The 12,355-nt window shown below is 47.8% G+C and overlaps 1 protein-coding gene across 38 annotated transcripts in view; it reads left to right on the top strand.

Annotated features, from left to right (window-relative positions):
* Positions 1 to 12,355, top strand: part of ARVCF (ARVCF delta catenin family member) — a 589,425-nt gene that overhangs the window by 455,389 nt on the left and 121,681 nt on the right. The gene's annotated exons all lie outside the window — the stretch shown is intronic.

The following is a 12,355-nucleotide window of genomic DNA, read 5'->3' as shown; positions in this document are numbered from 1 at the left end:
CGTTTACCTTCCTGCCGTAGCAGTACCTACTTATCTACTTGTGCTGGCGTGCTTTTGAACTGCTAGGTTGGCAGGAGGTTAATCATTTGCTTGTTGTTGTTGTCGGTATTTGTCTGTCTTAGGAAACAACAGAGGAGTGTGCCTTTGGGGGGGGTGAGGTCAAGCTGTTGGATAGTTGCAGCTCCTGTGGTGGCTGTAGAGACTGATGTGGGAGAGACGTGTCATTTATTGATGTACAGTTGTACCTTGGGTTACAGATGCTTCAGGTTACAGACTCCGCTAACCCAGAAATAGTACCTCAGGTTAAGAACTTTGCTTCAGGATGAGAACAGAAATCGTGCTCCGGCGGCGCGGCGGCAGCAGGAGGCCCCATTAGCTAAAGTGGTACCTCAGGTTAAGAACAGTTTCAGGTTAAGAACAGACCTCCAGAACGAATTAAGTTCTTAACCCGAGGTATCACTGTATATCACTGTATGTCCAGATGTTGTGCGGACCCCCCTGGTTGAAATTATCAATTTGTCCCTTGACACGGGGACATTCCCAGGGGAGCTGAAGGAAGCAGTGGTGTGTCCACTCTTAAAAAAAACTTCATTAGATCCCTTAGACCTATCCAATTACCGCCCAGTTTCAAATCTTCCATACCTGGGTAAGGTAATTGAGAGAGCGGTTGCTGAACAGCTTGGTAGGTTTCTGGAGGAAACATCGGCATTAGATCCATTTCAGTCCGGTTTCCGTCCTGGTTTTGGGATGGAGACGGCTCTGGTTGCCCTAACAGATGATCTCCGTAGACAACTGGATCGAGGCGGGTCAGGACTGCTGATCCTTTTAGATTTGTCAGCAGCCTTTGACATGGTCAATCATGATCTTCTGGACCACCGCCTCGCAGACGTGGGGATACAGGGCATAGCCCGTAACTGGTTGTACTCTTTTATCTCTGGTCGGGGACAGAGGGTGGCACTAGGGAGGGAAATGTCGTTGCGCCACTCCTTGGTGTGTGGAGTGCCGCAGGGCGCAATTCTCTCCCCGATGCTTTTTAACATCTTTATGCGCCCCCTTGCCCAGATTATCCGGAGCTTTGGGCTGGGCTGTCACCAATATGCTGATGACACTCAGCTCTATCTGCTGATGGATGGCCACACCGACTCGGCCCCAAACACATTGACCAGATGCTTGGAAGCTGTGGCTGGATGGTTTCGTGGGAGCCGATTGAAACTAAATCCTTCGAAGACAGAGGTCCTATGGCTAGGTCGGGATGGCATGGGGATGAGGGACCAACTCCCTTCTCTTGCGGGGGCCCAATTAGTGCCATTGCCTTCCGTTAAGAGTTTGGGTGTAATCCTTGACGCCTCCCTTTCCATGGAGGCGCAGGTTACAGCAACAGCCAAGGCGACATTTTTCCACCTTCGCCGCATCAAGCAGTTGGTCCCTTACCTTTCCCGCCCTGACTTGGCCACAGTGATCCATGCGACGGTCATCTCCAGGCTTGACTACTGTAATTCGCTCTATGCGGGGCTGCCCTTGAAGCTGTCCCAGAAACTCCAGCGGGTACAGAATGCTGCAGCGAGGCTCCTCACCGGGTCTCTGCCATGGGAGCATATTCACCCAGTGCTTTTCAAGCTGCACTGGCTCCCGGTGGAGTACAGGGTCAGATTTAAGGTGCTGCTTTTGACCTTTAAAGCCCTTCACGGCCTAGGACCCTCGTACCTCCGGGACCGCCTCTCCTGGTATGCCCCACGGAGAGCCTCAAGGTCCATAAATAACAACACCCTAGTGGTCCCAGGCCCTAAGCAAGTTAGATTGGCTTCAACCAGAGCCAGGGCCTTTTCAACTCTGGCTCCGGCGTGGTGGAACGCTCTGTCTCATGAGACCAGGGCCCTGCAGGATCTGATTTCTTTCCGCAGGGCCTGTAAGACAGAGTTGTTCCGCCTGGCTTGGAGCCAATTTGATTCCCTCCCTCTCCCTCTCTCTCTCTCTCTCTCTCTCTCTCTCTCTCTCTTTTCCTTTTCCTTCTCCTCCTGCGATGAGGCTACATTTTAATATTTTAATGTTCCATTATTTTAATGTTGTATTTTATTTTTGTTTTTAAGTTGTAATCATTCTTCTTGTTTTTATTATTGTTTGTAAGCCGCTCTGAGCCCGGCCTTGGCTGGGGAGAGCGGGGTATAAATAAAAAAATATTATTATTATTATTATCTCACCCTTCCACCCAAAGGAGCCTAAACACATACACACACACACACACACAGAGAGAGAGAGAGAGAGAGAGAGAGAGAGAGAGAGAGAGAGAGCGCAAAAAATATCTAAAAACTATCGGCAATGAAAATGCTTCCAGCACAGTTTTGGGCTGGGGCAAGGATCTCTACTTAAAAAGCATGTTTATTTGTTTGTTTGCTATTACATTTCTATCCCACCTTTCTTCCAAGGAGCTCAAGGTGGTGCTCAGCTCTTCCTTGCAGGTTTCCCGTAGGCATTAGGTTCATAGCTGTCAACTTTTTCCTTTTTTTGCGAGGAATCCTATTTGGAATAAGGGAATTTCCCTTTTAAAAAGAGAAAAGTTGACAGCTATGATCAGGTTGGTCCCTTTGAGAGCAGGGATGCTGGACTGGAGGGGTCGTTGGCCTGGATCCAGCGGGCTCTTTTTATATTTTATTTCATCAAATTTATATACCACTTTATGGTACAAAACCAACCAACCAACCAACCGTCAAAGCAGTTTGCAAACTGTGTCTTAGGTTCTTAGCACTCCTTCTCGTTGTACCAAGGCAGGCAGCCAGAGCCTCTCCTATGCCTCTTCCCTGCCTGCCCCCACATTATTCACCCAACATTTGACGGTCACTGGGCATGCTCAGTGCTTTTAGATTTCTGCTGCCCCCCCCCCCCCAGTCCCATCCCCCAGCCCCAAGTTATTTTTGTTTCCCCAAGTGTGCCGGTGCCTCCCTCTTGGTGATATTTTGGCTGCATCAGGAACAGCACTCAGAGGACTGAGTTTGCTTTTAGTACATATATAAGATGTTCTTTTAACTTGAATGGATTGGTTGCTTCAGGTCCTGGATTATTTTGCAGACTTTTCTTTAAAAAGGTTCTTCCTTTTTTTAAAAAAAATAAAAAAATAAAAAAGAGTGAAATCCATTTATTTTTCAGTAGTAATTTGTCAGAGAAGCTAATTTCCCAGAAATATGCACATTTTCTTCCTCGCCCCCCGCTTTTTTAAGATTCAGAAATGGAAAGGGTGGCCCATAATTTGACCTGCATGGATAACTTTTTAATGTTAAATGGTTATCAGGCTTCTCTGCAGTGACAGAAACGCGTCTGAGTTTGCCCTTTCCCCTGTTGAAAGGGATGGCTACAGCGGCTTTGAATCTTGATTAATGAATTCATTTTGTGCTCTGAACATGTGCTGTCGGGATTGGGGCCAAACGAATGAAGACACTAGACATGCTGTCAGGAAAGGCATTAATGGCTGTTTAAAAAGTAAACAGCAGATCTGGAGAAGGGTGCCACATTTTGCACTAAGCGCATAAGACCAGATTAGCTGGATCAGGCCCATGGCCTATCAAGTCCATGATAGCTATTTTTGTGACTCATGCAGAGTGATACAGCCGTTTCACCCTCGAAGTAGACTCCATACACAAGACTTTGAAGATGACTCTTTACTTGCAGGGTGGCAACTATTAAACCAGCAGTATCATCCTAGGTAAAGGTAAAGGGACACCAGACCATTAGGTCCAGTTGTGACCGACTCTGGGGTTGCAGCACTCATCTCGCTTTACTGGCCGAGGGAGCCGGCGTACAGCTCATGTGACCAGCATGACTAACTCGCTTCTGGCGAACCAGAGCAGCGCACGGAAACGCTGTTTACCTTCCCGCTGGAGCAGTACCTATTTATCTACTTGCACTTTGACGTGCTTTTGAACTGCTAGGTTGGCAGGAGCAGGGACCGAGCAACGTGAGCTCACCCCGTGGCGAGGATTCAAACCGCCAAGCTTCTGATCGGCAAGTCCTAGGCTCTGTGGTTTAACCCACAGTGCCACCCGTGTCCCCCATATCATCCTAAGAGCAGCGCAATTCATTTCACTGTCTTGAGCCCAAGAGAGGGTTCTTCTTCCTTCGAAAATTCCTTTGAAGCAGTCCCTAAATTATACCTTTGTCTGTCCTCACCAACTCCTATGGGTAGCGTGTTCTCGGAGACTCCACGCTCAACAAAACAACGGCAAAACAACCATCCAAATGCCAGCCTCCACCCCTCCTTATCTAACACACACACACACACACACACAAACACTTTTAAAGGGAGTTATCCCATTAACAGAGCAAGGGTTCAGCGTTTCTGTGACCTTAATTGGAGCCACAAGATTTTGCAGCTGTTGCATTACATTATGTAGGTTTTCTTTTCCCCAATGCACTTTATGCTTTGTAAAATGCATTTTCTAACAAATACAGTACAAATACTAACTGTTATGTACTGAGTTGAATAGGATCCAAAAGGCAGCAGTGTGATTGGTCCTAGAACAATAGGATTCAGAATGCAGCAGCCTTATTGGTCCTAGAGCAATAGGCTCCAGAATGCAGCAGTCTGATTGGTCCACAGGAGCCACCCAATCCAGCTCCAGGTGGAAGTGAATCCGCAACCTGATTGGCCTACAGGAGAATCCCAGAATTAGCCAATCGCATGGGGCCCATTGTGTAAATAATGTATATAAAGCAGACATTCTGGGGGAACTTCCATTCCTCCTCACCACTATGAGCTGAATAAAGAGCATGAAATCCACTCTTGACTCAGAGTATATTTCACTAACAGTCCAGTATCCTGTTCTCACAGTGGCCAAGCAGATGCCACAGAGGAAAACCTGCAAACAGAACCTAAGTAAAAGAGCTCTTTCCCCTCCTGTGACCACCAGAAACTGAAAGCCTTCCTGCCTCTGACCATGGAGACAGAAGATTGCCATCATGGCTGGCAGCCATTGATAGCCCATCCTCCATGAATTTGTCCAATCCTCCTTTAAAGCAGTCCAAGTTGGTGACCATCCCTGCCTTGTGGGAGTGAGTTCCGCAGTATAACTGCATAAAGAACTTGCCCCGAATCTGCCCTGAACCTGGCAGCATTCAGCTTTGTGGCTTTCTGCCCCCAAATCTAAATTAGTTGTATGAACTGCCTTGGCCTCAGCAATCTCACAGTACTGTGGTACCTTGGGTTACATACGCTTCAGGTTACATACACTTCAGGTTACAGACTCCGCTAACCCAGAAATAGTACCTCCGGTTAAGAACTTTGCTTCAGGATGAGAACGGAAATTGTGCTCCGGCGGTGCGGCAGCAGCAGGAGGCCCCATTAGCTGAAGTGGTGCTTCAGGTTAAGAACAGTTTCAGGTTAAGAACAGACCTCCGGAATGAATTAAGTACTTAACCTGAGGTACCACTGTATTTATTTCGGCACATCTTGAAACTGAGCTGCAAGCGGCAGCAATCCTTTTTCTTCTTATTATTTTACTGCGCTTTCTCCCCTGCTCTCCGTGCCCCCCTCCCCATACTGTGCCTTGCATGTGATCCCTTAGGACTCGGGGGGGGGGGGGGCAATGTTATTTCAGCAGACCATTCTCTCATCCTCAGTGTGGAGAAGAATGAGGGCAGGTCTGATAAGGGAAGTAATACGTTGTGATTCGGCAAGGCAGCGAAAGGTCTTATTTTATCGTGAGCGATAAGGCTCGGCGCAGAACGAATGTTCCCCATCAGAGATACAGGATGTGCGGCTTCTATTATGTGGCTCGGACAGGCAGGCAGAAGTTAGGGGCTTTTAACGAGCTTTTCCGTCATTGGGTACTTACCGCAATGTAATTTGTGTGGATTATTTGAAAATGCTGCAGTACTGTGGCCACGGGGTCTGGTATTCTCTGCCAGACAAATCCCTAATCCTGTAGGACAGAAACTCCATTTCTGCAAAGAATTGATTCCAGCTCGCCTTACCTGCAGAGCAGGGTTTACACAGCATATATTTTTTTTTAACAACTGAGCTTTGTGTCTTTAGTTTCCAAAGAGGCTACTGCATTGGGAGCAGATTTCTTGCCTGACCTCTTGCAACTTGGGATGTGTGAGCTTCCATTGGAGGTGTGAGGAAGATTCCTGTATTTTATATTTCCTCCTACCTCACCCCCAAGGAATGGCTGCATGACCAACTTGCTGTCAGAGTTAGGCAACATTCACACCATTCATTTAAAGCACTATGATACCACTCAGCTCTACCTCTCCTTTAAATCAGAACCAGTGAAGGCGGTGAAGGTCCTGTGTGAGTGCCTGGAGGCGGTTGGAGGATGGATGGCGGCTAACAGATTGAGGTTGAATCCTGACAAGACAGAAGTACTGTTTTGGGGGGACAGGGAGCGGGTGGGTGTGGGGGATTCCCTGGTCCTGAATGGGGTAACCGTGCCCCTGAAGGACCAGGTGCGCAGCCTGGGAGTCATTTTGGACTCACAGGTGTCCATGGAGGTGCAGGTTAACTCTGTGTCCAGGACAACTGTTTACCAGCTCCACCTGGTACGCAGGCTGAGACCCTACCTGCCTGCAGAGTGTCTCGCCGGAGTGGTGCATGCTCTAGTTATCTCCTGCTTGGACTACTGCAATGTGCTCTGTGTGGGGCTACCTTTGAAGGTGACCCGGAAACTGCAATTAATCCAGAATGCGGCAGCTGGACTGGTGACTGGGAGTGGCTGCTGAGACCATGTAACACCGGTCCTGAAAGACCTACATTGGCTCCCAGTACGTTTCCGAGCACAATTCAAAGTGTTGGTGCTGACCTTTAAAGCCCTAATCGGCCTCGGCCCAGTATGCCTGAAGGAGCGTCTCCACTCCCATCCTTCAGCCTGCACACTGAGATCCAGCGCCGAGGGCCTTCTGGCGGTTCCCTCATTGCGAGAAGTGAGGCTACAGGGAACCAGACAGAGGGCCTTCTCGGTAGTGGCGCCTGCCCTGTGGAACGCCCTCCCATCAGATGTCAAAGAGATAAACAACTACCTGACATTCAGAAGATATCTTAAGGCAGCCCTGTTCAGGGAAGTTTTTAATATGTAACGCTGTACTGTTTTTAACACTTGATTGGGAGCCGACCAGAGTGGCTGGGGAAACTCAGCCAGATGGGCAGGGTATAAATAAATTATTATTATTATTACTCAGGGCTGGCTGGCCTATGAGGTGGACTGTAACTGTAGGAGAGGAACAAGTGTTCTCCTAACAACTCTCAGCACCCTTCACAAACTCCCCAAAGAAAATGGCAAAGGTTCTCCTGTATCCACATGCACATAATACATTTAAAACACTCTAATACCACTTTAAGCAGCCATGGCTTCCCCAAAAGAATCCTGGGAGGTGTCAAATTATACTCCAGGGAGGAGGAAATAATCCAGGTTAGATTTCAAAAAATAAGTGGTCATTGTTCTGAGACCCCCACCCATTTTTTTTTATTTATTAAAAAAGCTCCGAACCTTGGAAATTAATTCTGCGAACAAGCCCCTGGCCACGGGGCCTGCAAATTTAATTGTTTGCACACAGAGAACTTAATACGGCGTCTTCTCCTTTCCTAACCATGCAGAGTAACCATAATCTTCTTTGAAAAGAATAAACCTTATTACAGAAGCCAGTGTTTCATGTTTACAATAGCTGATTTGAAAATGTGTTGAGCTGGAAATCTTCTGCCAATTGGGACGGCAAGTTTGCGAAGAAATCAAAAGAAGATGTCCCGAATGGTGTGCAAAAAAGGGAAAGGGGGGCGGTGAGGGAAAAAGCCCTTTGGCACATCTCTGCAAAAACTAAATGTATGATCAAGATAATGTTTAAGCAGGGTAGGAAAATGCCTCCTCTGCAAGGCGCAGACAAGAGAACATTCCACCAGAAGAGCCCTCTTTTCTGTAGAGGGGAAATGTCGGTGGATAAAATTATTTCAGCAGGGATGTTGCATGGGGTTTGCTTTTAGGGTGTGTTGCAAGTTTTTTGTTTTTGCAGCCCCCCACCCCAGTGACAAGGGGATGGAGCAACCCCCTCTATGAGGACAAGTTGCAATGCTTGGGACATTAGTTTAGTGCAGGGTTCCCCAAACCTAGGCCTCCAGCTGCTTTGGGACTACAGTTCCCATCATCCCTGACCACTAGTCCTGCTAGCTAGGGATGATGGGAGTTGTAGTCCAAAAGCAGCTGGAGACCCAAGTTTGGGAAACCCTGGTTTAAAGAAAAGGAAAATAAGAGTTGACGCGGAAGGTCCCTTCCAACTCTACCCTTCTATGATGCCATGAAAGGAAAACAGGCTGGGCTAGTCCAGGGATAGAGTACCTCTGGTCTGCAGGCCAAATTTGGACCAGCACAGATCCCAGTTTGGCCCATGGTTTCACCCAAATGATACCTGCCCTACACCGTATGTGATGTCAGCTGAGGGGCAGATAAAGACGTGGTTTTACCTGAGGAAGAGGGAAGATACAGATCAGGCCAGATCAGTTTCCCTACCCCTGGAAACCCAACACGAAGGATGCCCTGCAACATTTTATTGCAGACCTGCTCGTTCCTGGTGCTTGAGGGCCTTTGACAAGATTTCTCATGCTCAAACTCAAACTCCCTTGCTGGACAGATTGCAGATCTTCTAGTTTTAAACGAATTGGCCTTACATTGTTTGGCCGCTATATAAACAAATGCTTCACAGCAAAAAATAGCACGTTCCGTGAAAATATCCAAAATATCGGCTCGTTGACTGGGATCGCTGTGCTTGGGGAAAAACAAAACAAAACCCTTCAGCTCGTAATGGATTCCGGATTAATTACTCATTTTCTTGTTCTCAATGGCTAGCCGTCAGGAGCTAATTTATTCCTTTTTATTTCTATTATATTAATTTGTTTAAATGCTAAAGTGACTTGCCTTTTTTTTTTTTAAAAAAAAATCCATATTACTATAATTACTGCTGTGCCTTGTGTGGACATAAGCTGCAATGTAGTGAGTGAAGTGATTCAAGGAAATAAATATAGTGATTAACGTCCCTGCTGGCAGTAAGTAGCAAAAGACTCTTGGCAGCAGGTTAAAGCAAAACAGAGGAAAGGGCAGGTTACAACTGATTATTGGAGTCTGGAAATTTAGATTACTGGAGCCAGGAAGCAGGGTTTTTGTGTGTCCCACTTGGCAAAAGGCCGCCCTCTATTTGCAACTCTGTAGTTTAAAGAAAAAGCGACTGCTGCCATACATTTCAAGCATTATGGTATCACGTGAAGCAGCTTCCCCTCCAAGGAATTCTGGGAGTTGTAGTTTCTTACGGGTGGTGACAGTTGCTAGGAGAACCCTGTATCTACCCACCCACCCAAAGCTGCCCAGAGTGGTTTAACATTAAGTCCCTCTTCCCAGGAAACTCTTCGTGCCATGAGCAGTGTGGTTACCGCTGCTGGCAAATTCACCCATTTGAACCCTTATGGATGTCAGCATCGCCCTTGAGCCAGTGCCACCAACTGGACTCATGCACTTCAGCCCCGACTGGGCTAGGCGAGCTGGGTAGCACTTCCAGAGACCACTTTCTGCACAGGAACAGGTCAAAGTGCTGTGGACTCACAGCTTAGAGTTGTGAGCGCCAGATTCACTTCCACAAGAAGACAGTCATCGCACAGCAGAGTATAGCAGAGTATAAACGACTCGGAGAGCAGCTCTGTAGAATATCTTCTTTATTCTATCTACAACTACTATACAACTATATACAGAGCTTAATGAGTTCTAAGCATAAATGAATGCTGCACTACACTGAGTGTCTGCAGCTGCTCTTAGCAGCAACCTTATCTATACACACGATCTCTAACACTCAGTCTCTCTCTCTCCGACACACTGACTGACTGACTGAGGCTGGAGTAGAATAAGTAGAGAGCAGAACACTGCTCCTCCTCTCTGGAGAGTCAGCAGAGATCATCAGGAGATTCTTGGATATGGGAGGGGTGAAATCTCCTCATCGAATCCCACTGCCCCCCAAATCGCCAAAATGCTCCCCTCAGATTCTCACCAGGGATCCAGCCACCTACTGGCAGATCCAGGTTCTGGGATTAAGGTTGATCTGGAAGTCTCGCTCAGCAAACCCATCTGTTAGATGTCCATCTGACATGGATGGTTCAGCTGGGATTTCTACAACCGACAATTCCTACAACTCTACAATTCTATGGTTCTGTGGACCCGGTTCCTCCAAATATTGGGCTCTTTGCAAGAAGGAAAATGATTGGGAAATACACTACAACGTGTGGGATAACTACTCCTTTGACACGTCGTCTAACCTCTCTTCAAATGTGTAAGAGCGAATGTTTATAAAATAGCCAGTGTCATTGAACTGCCCTGCAGACAAATTGGAGTGAATGTTCAATAAACAGGGCATCTAGAACCACCTAAAGCCAGAGTAGGGAACATTTGGGCCTCCAGCTGTTGCTAAACAACAACTCCCATCAGCCTTAGCAAGCATGGTCAATGGGCAGGAATGATGGGAGTTGTAGTTCAACAACCTCCAGAGGGCCATGGGTTCCCCACACCCGGACTATAATGTCTGGCTAAGGAGGAGGCAAGTTCAGCACCGATCTTGCTTATCCTTTTCCCACTAGCCACTCTCAGCCACCCTATGTGGCTTTCAAGATGTGTGCTGAGCGGAGGTAATGTGCAGCAAACTGCCCCCCTGGAAATGTACACCTAGACACTGTATCCTATACCCCAAAGCAGGTAAAGGGATGTGGGTGGCACTGTGGTCTAAACCACTGAGCATCTGGGCTTGCTGATTAGAAGGTCAGTGGTTCAAATCCACGTGATGATGGTGAGCTCCCAATGCTCTGTTCCAGCTCCTGCCAACCTAGCAGTTTGAAAGCACACCAGTGCAAGTAGATAAATAGGTACCACTTCAGCGGAAAGGTAAATGGCATTTCTGTGTGCTCTGGCACTCGTCACAGTATCCCGTTGTGCCAAAAGCAGTTTAGTCCTGCTGACCACATGACCTGTCTGTGGACAAACGCTGGCTCCCTTGGCCTGAAAAGCGAGATGAGCCCCTCAACCCCATAGTCGCCTTTAGACTTAACCATCCAGGGGTCCTTTACCTTTTTCTTACCCCAAAGCAGGCCACAAGCAAAATCCCAACTTGGATGCGCCAAAGCTGTTTGGCTCAGCTAAATTTAAAGGAGCCCCTTTCGGAGGTCACTTTGCAGGGAGGAATGTTTTATATCACCAAAGATCTGTTAGTCATCTGGGTCTGTTGGGCTATAGCTGAAGTGCCACTTAAGCGCTGGGGAGCTGAGAGATAAAATTCCTGCTGGCACATGCTACCTACCTAAGAATGGCCCTAAAAGGATTGCAGCCTAAAAGCAGATGCCCTTGGGACGTGTGGGAAGCCACAGACAAGTAGCGACAAGGGTACCGGCTATAGATTCCAGGGAGCCTTTGGCCCAGCAAATGATGTTGGAGTCGCAGCTCCCATTGTCCCTGAGCATGCAGAGTTGGAGTCCAGCAACATCTGGAGGGCTGGAAGTCCCTGACCCTAGACATATCATATTTTTTGCTCCATAGGACGCACTTTTTCCCCTCCAAAAATTAAGGGGAAATATGTGTGCGTCCTGTGGAGCGAATGCAGGCTCCTTGGCTTCAGCGATAGCAATGCGAAGCCTCCGAAGCACAAAGGGAGCGCTTCGTCCACGCTCCGGAGGCTTCGCATTGCTTTCGCTGAAGCCTGGAGAGCGAGAGGGGTCAGTGCGCACTGACTTCTCTCGTTCTCCAGGCTTCCAAGGTAGCACAGCGGGAACTCGCGCTGCGTTCCGGAGGCTTCGGGTGAATGCACCTTGAATGCACAGAACGCACCTTGTTTTAGAGGGGGGGAACAAGAAAAAAAATTATCCCCCTCTCTGCAAAGCGCCCCTTCAGTGAAGTGGCAGGAGAAATGGAAAGGGCTCCGTTTCTCCTGCCGCTTCGCTGAAGGGGCGCTGAGCAGAGAGGGGGAGAATTTTTTTTCTTGTTCTCCCCCTCTAAAACAAGGTGCGTCCTATGGTTGGGTGCGTCCTATAGAGCGAAACATATGGTAAATATCAGCTTGGTCCAACCAGTTTTCTTTCCCTACTGGTTCAGGCAGGTTGTAGGGTTGACTGGTTTCCTGGCATACCAATCCCAACATTGCATAATCTGCCGTAATTATTTCTGGTGTCCTCACAGAATATTGATCCTTAAAATAGGCCTGCCATATTCACATCGAGGCATAGAATCATAGAACTGTAGAATTGGAAGGGACCTTGAGGGCAGGAATTTTTTGCCCCATGTAGAGCTCAAACCCACAACCCTGAAATTAAGAGTCTTATGGATTACAAGCAGCTAGCTATGGCTGAACCACAGAGCCT

The sequence above is a fragment of the Podarcis gaigeae genome (assembly GCF_964106915.1).
Source record: "Podarcis gaigeae genome assembly, chromosome: 16".
Lineage (NCBI taxonomy): Eukaryota > Metazoa > Chordata > Lepidosauria > Squamata > Lacertidae > Podarcis > Podarcis gaigeae.
The sequence above is the reverse complement of the archived record's forward strand: the minus strand, read 5'-3'. Positions and strand labels throughout refer to the sequence as shown.